Source organism: Aegilops tauschii, chromosome 1 (genome assembly GCF_002575655.3).
Source record: "Aegilops tauschii subsp. strangulata cultivar AL8/78 chromosome 1, Aet v6.0, whole genome shotgun sequence".
In the NCBI taxonomy this organism is placed as follows: domain Eukaryota; kingdom Viridiplantae; phylum Streptophyta; class Magnoliopsida; order Poales; family Poaceae; genus Aegilops; species Aegilops tauschii.
Genome location: NC_053035.3, coordinates 300873885 through 300879698, shown reverse-complemented (window position 1 = coordinate 300879698; position 5814 = coordinate 300873885). Strand labels below are relative to the sequence as shown.

The window sequence follows — 5814 nt, the reverse complement described above, 5'->3', positions numbered from 1 at the left end:
CCACGGTCGCATCCCGTCGCCACAACCATGAAGTTGGCACGTCTGTGCGCCGCGGTGGCAACAAGGAAGGGTAGAGGATGGGAGGTCACCGGCGCTCGGGTCATAGGAAGGCCACCGCTCTTTCGCTGCCGTTGAAGCCAAGTTTGGCGGGGTCATCATCGTCAACCGATTAGCCGCTTGCAGGCTGCGGAGGCGGGGGCGGACCTTTAATTCCGGGGCTCATGGCCTAACGGACATGGGGAACAGGCGCCAGTGGGCATTTAGGCTAGGTTTAGAGTCCAATCTAGTTCAAATATGTCGAAAATCATCGGATTTTATATAAAATTTATCCAAGTATGAATGAATATCGTTTGGATTGTTTAAATATGTATTAAATTTGTTCAATTTCATTATATTTCAATCGAAATGCAACTGAACATAGCGGCTAGCTTGGATGGTCGGCTCCCGCATCCGTGTTCGCGGACCGGTCCCATATCCATGGACAAATACGGTGTCTGGTTTATGGGTCGGTGTTGGAGATGCCTTAACAGAATATTTGCAAACTTTGAAGAAAAAAACATTGAATAACCATGAATTGAAACCACTTATTGTTCTTTTGGTCAAACAAATTCGGCATATTTTCAAATTTGAATAACACGTCTTCGCAAGAAAAGAAACATGACGGCACGAAGGGCACGAATTAGCCTCGCCCAAGGAACAACAATGTTACACGTACTGAACTGAACGAATGCCCGAACCCGGAGCAACCGATGTTCACATGTTGCTACGATGCTAATCATCAAACCGATCAACAATCACGAAACAATTCAATGGCCAAGCCGCCGCGCACGCACGTCGATCACGTCCTGACCCTCCTGCAGTTAACGCGGACCTTTCCCGGGTTGCCGCCGCGGATGGCGCCCATTCTCCCCATGGCAACCGCGAAGCTGCCGAAGAAGGCGGGCGGGGCGGCGGCCCTGAGCTCCCTGACCTGGCCACGGTCCGGGGCGAGTTGAGCGCGGCGTCGGACTCGAGCACGGTGCGGTTGGCCAGCACGTTGCGTAGTAGCTGGTGTCGAACCCGTAGGGGCTGCCGGCGTCGAGGGACACCACCCTGTTCGCGTCGTAGCCGCACTGCCGCCTCAGCTCGTTCCTGAACGTCGCGTTCATGCCCTTGTCCTGGTCGCTCATCAGCCGGTAGTCAAACGTGCCGCACCGCGTCACCCCCAGCGTGTGCGCGCCCGACAGCACGACCACGTCGTCCATGGAGAGGCCCTTCCTGGAGAAGTACTGCGCCAGCAGGTCCACGTTCCGCTGCTTGTGAGGCGGGAGGTCGCTGTTGGCCATGCTCGCCCGCGACACCGTGCCGTCCGGCCTCCCGCCGGGGACCTTGTACTCGTACCCGCCGGTCTGCACGCATGCCAATCCCCAAGTTGGTCGGTCGGTCGGTCAGTAATCGACATTACAAGTTCTTTTTTTTTGTTTGTTTGAACCGATCGACATTACAAGTTGAACATTGCAGTTAGTGTCATGGTTTCAGGCACGCACGTACCGCGACCCTGACGCTGTCCCTGGCGGCGTAGGCGAGGATGTCGGCGCACGACACCGTCTCCTTGCAAACGGCCTCGATCCTCGCCTTGGCCCTGTCGATCACCTCGAACCCGCGCAGGCTCTGGTTCGGCGGCGCGTTCTTCTCCGCCTGGTTGTCGCCGGACTCCAGCAGCACCGACCCGTCGCACCCCTGCCACGCACACGCACGTTGCAGTCCATCACAAAACTCAACACGTATCGATAGCGTACGCGCGCACCACAGCGATCGAGACCGGGACGTGCTTAGTGCGGGCTTACATTGACGAAGCAGTCGTGGAAGTGCAGCCGGAGCAGGGCCGCCGGCATGCTCCTGTCCGCGTTCCACGCCTTCTGGACCTCCTCGAACACGATGCTCTCGACTCTATTGCACGTCTGGTCGTAGTACCCAACCCTGAGGGTCTGCGCCTCGGCCACGGAGCAGCCCCGCCACGACCACGACGGCGGCGTGCAGGAGCAGCCCCGCCACGACCACGACGGCAACCAGCATTCCTCCCATGGCCATCGACCTCCAAGATCACCGCCACGGTGAGCCGAGATGACCGGCCGGTGCAGCTCTTGGTTATCTGTACGTATTGCGAGCTAAGGAGGAGCACGGTGGTTTGGTTAAAGACGAGGGGTTAGGTCTATATATATACGAGGGAGCCACGAGGTCGGGTAGCTGATTGGACGAGGATGCAATGCGAGGTCGTAGTCGAGGATTTGCGTGTGCACTGTGCATTTGAGACTAGCCACAATGGATAGTAACAATGGGTAGTAACATAGACTAGTACCATGCCCATGTTACTAGTCTATGTTACTACCTCTATAGTGGGGAGTAACATATGTGTGGTAACATGAAGCACTTTATTTATTAGGCTATAGACACATCTTGCCTTGATATGTGTGATGTTACTCATATTAGTAGTAACTAGCTATGTTATCACTTTCATCTTTTTTTTCATTTATTGCATGCCACATTATCTATTTAATCTAGATATGTGTGATGTTACTATCTATGTTACTCCCACTGTGGATAGTCTGAGGCGCGCACGAAGCAAATGATCAGGTCTCCCCGAGGACATGTGTGAGATGCTATACTCGCAGCTGGAGAGGAGGTAGCTAGCGGCGTTGAATGATGGACGCAACCGTGTCCCGGCCAACCTAGACATGCTGCCGTGTTTAAGATCCTGCGGGATGAAATCTGTATATCATCGTGCAATCATGGTTGAAAAGAAAAGGAGAAACAGTGGGAAGCCACCACCAGGGGTGAAACAAAAGCTCATAGCCCACAAGTTTAATGAGTGTGCGACGGCTCCGTTGGTTAAACAGTAAACACGCTTAACAAGCTTAACGAACAAGCCGACGACTTCTGCAAGCCGCTTGTCATGTTCGTTAATCACAACATAGATTCCTATCTTTAGTGGTAGAATTTGGTGACACCTCAACTCATCCACGCAATCTAGTCGACCGAACCTGGGTAATACAACCCCAAGCAATACAACCCCAAGCAGGACGTAGGCTTTTACCTCGTTGAGAGGGGCCGAACCTGGATAAACTCTTCGTGTCTCTTGTCCCGTTCAACTCCTTTAAGCTAACTTAGTGTGATGGCTCCACACCTAAGTCCTTTCACTAGGGCATCTGCCGTGTTAAATCCACGACAGTTGGCGCCCACCATGGGGCCAGCGCACGGTGGTTTCGAGTTCTTGAAGGGTAGCTTCTCAAGGATCAAGGGATACGCCGTGGGCAGGATGACCAAGAGTCGCCGCGGCAAGATCTACATCGACAATGCTGGCTGGGGCCCCGAGGCCGACTCAATCGAGTACGGGTACCGGGTCCCCTTCCGCGGAATTCACATCTTCATCGGCAAGATCGGAGAGTCAGAGCCTGGGCCGGACGTCTGCACCGACACGATCGAGACGGCTCAGCGCGCACGACCCGCCAAGAAGCATGCTTTCGTTGGTTTTATTCATGGGGCGGATCTCAAGGAAGGTTCAATGTCGGGTGGAGAGACAGCCATCTACTCAGGTGATGAGTCCTCAACTGGCGAAACCGAATCGATCTATCAATTGCAAGATGGTGGGCTCGGGGGCTGTTCCGATGGTGACAGTATTCCGAACTCCTATGAGCCGCCAAGCAGGGCTGCTATCTTCATGGCCGGTACGCAACAGACGGTGAATTCATCAACCGCTGCGGCTATGACCTCTGGTTCAACAGCTGCTGCAACGGCCGGGGCAGGCGGCTCTGCGCGCCCGCCGGCGCAGGTGTTATCTGAGCTCCTGGAGGCTTTGCGAATCTATTAGCTGCAGAGGTAACCCCGACGACTCAAGCGCATCATACAGTGGAAGTTGTGAAGCTGCGGGATGAGATAGCTCAGGCTAAGGAGGAACTTAACGCTGAGAATGCTAGGATGGCAACAGAGCAAGCCGCGTTGGAGGCTGAGTCCCAACGGATTCAAGTAGAAACCTTCCGGTTAAACCTGGATCAGAATGCATCAAATGCGGTTCTTCGAAGGAGGCACCTGAGCCGTCTCCCTTTGGATCTCGAGGCAAGGAACCTTTTTAATACACCTAGGGCGTGACTGAGTAACCTGCCTGATATGACCCGGGCTGCTGAGGCGCCCGCGGCCAGGGCGACGGCTCAACCTCGTGTAACAGACCCGCCTCGTGTGGACTTAACCCCGCCCCAGCGGATGCTAACACCTCCGGGTCATCTTTCCAACCCGTTGGACAACATGATTGCCACAGCTTCGTGACTGGCGGCTCTTCCAGTAGAAGGCAAGTCTCTTGCGGCGGTCGAGGCCCGGAAGGCTGTGGAGCTTCTTCAAACAGCAGCAGCTCAACATGCGGCTTATTCATATAGGCGTGAGCGAATTCATTCAACACCATAGCTGAAGTTATAGCCGGCGCATTGATTCGCCGGCGGTGTCCAGCAGCGAGCGGCGTCGTAACCCGCCTCGTGATAATAATGCTCAGGCCCTAATGGGTCAGGCTAGGGCACGTCAAGAGGCGGAGCTGGCGGCTCATCAACAGCTTCAGCGTAACCCTTCAACGTCTATAGAAGCCGGGATGACTTCCAGGACAGTGGGTGTGCCATGTTTATCATCGGCTCTTCGCAATGAACGGTTGCCTAAGGACTTCAAGGGCCCTAAAGGTGCCCAATTACACAGCCGATCAACCTCCTGAGGCCTGGATTGAGAGCTATAAGCTGGCTATGGAGATGTTAAATGTTAATGACGCTTTGTGCGTCAAGTATTTCACCATGATGTTGGATGGGCCAGCTCAAACCTGGTTGAAGGGATTACCCTCTAATTCTGTCAATTCATGGGCAAAGTTGAAAGCGCATTTTATTCAGAATTTCAAAGATACGTGTAAGCAACCAATGCCGATCATCGACCTTGACGCTTGCGTCCAACGCGAGGATGAGTCAACCAACCACTAGGTCCGCCGGGTCTCGGCTGTTATCCACTCATCGGATAGCATCAACGCCGGTTCTGCTGTCCTGATTTTGGAGAAGAATTGCGGTTCACCCCCCTTAAACAGAAGCTAGGGCGGCTCGAGCGTCACTGTAATGACATGGGCGAGCTCATGGCAGCTCTCACCAAATACGCCGACTCAGATAATACTAAAGACCCAGGGTCTGATGAAGAGAGGTCCAACAATGGGAAGATGAACTGTAATGGGAAAGGAAGCAGCAAACTTAACGGGGCAGAACTAAGGCAATAATGGTAAGCGCAAGCAAACTGACGGCGGTTCAGATTTTGTGGCCAATACTAACACCCAGAATAACAATCAACGTCGTAAGGGGAAACCGTCGATGCCTCGGTTTGGCGGGCCAAAGTTCAACCTTGGAGCGATGTTGAATCAGCCTTGCCCAAAGCATAGTTCTCAAGACAAACCGTCAACTCACATGTGGAAGGATTGTTTCATAATGAAGGAGTATAAAAATTCCGGCTTTTATCAGGGCCACCATAACAATAATGGCCCGCATGGCGGGTCAGGATTCAGCCCACACGGGCCCGGTTTTGGAGGTGGCGGCTCAAATTCTGGGTTTCAAGGCCAAGGCAACCAAGGAGGTTTTAATCAGCAGCCCAATCAAGGCAATCAGCAACAGCAGTCAGGGTATCAGTCTAATCCTAAACAACTTAACGAGGGCCAGTATCATGTGTTTACTACAAATCTTTGCAAGCGTGATCAAAAGGTTCATAGGCGTGCGGTCAATATAGTTGAGCCGACGGTACCTCGATATTTGCGGTGGTCAGAGCAGCCAA

The 5814-nt window shown here is 53.5% G+C and overlaps 1 pseudogene; it reads right to left on the bottom strand.

Moving 5' to 3' along the window:
- Positions 1-517: 517 nt before the first annotated feature.
- On the bottom strand, positions 518-4389 carry LOC109765052 (peroxidase 5-like; annotated as a pseudogene).
- Positions 4390-5814: the final 1425 nt, after the last annotated feature.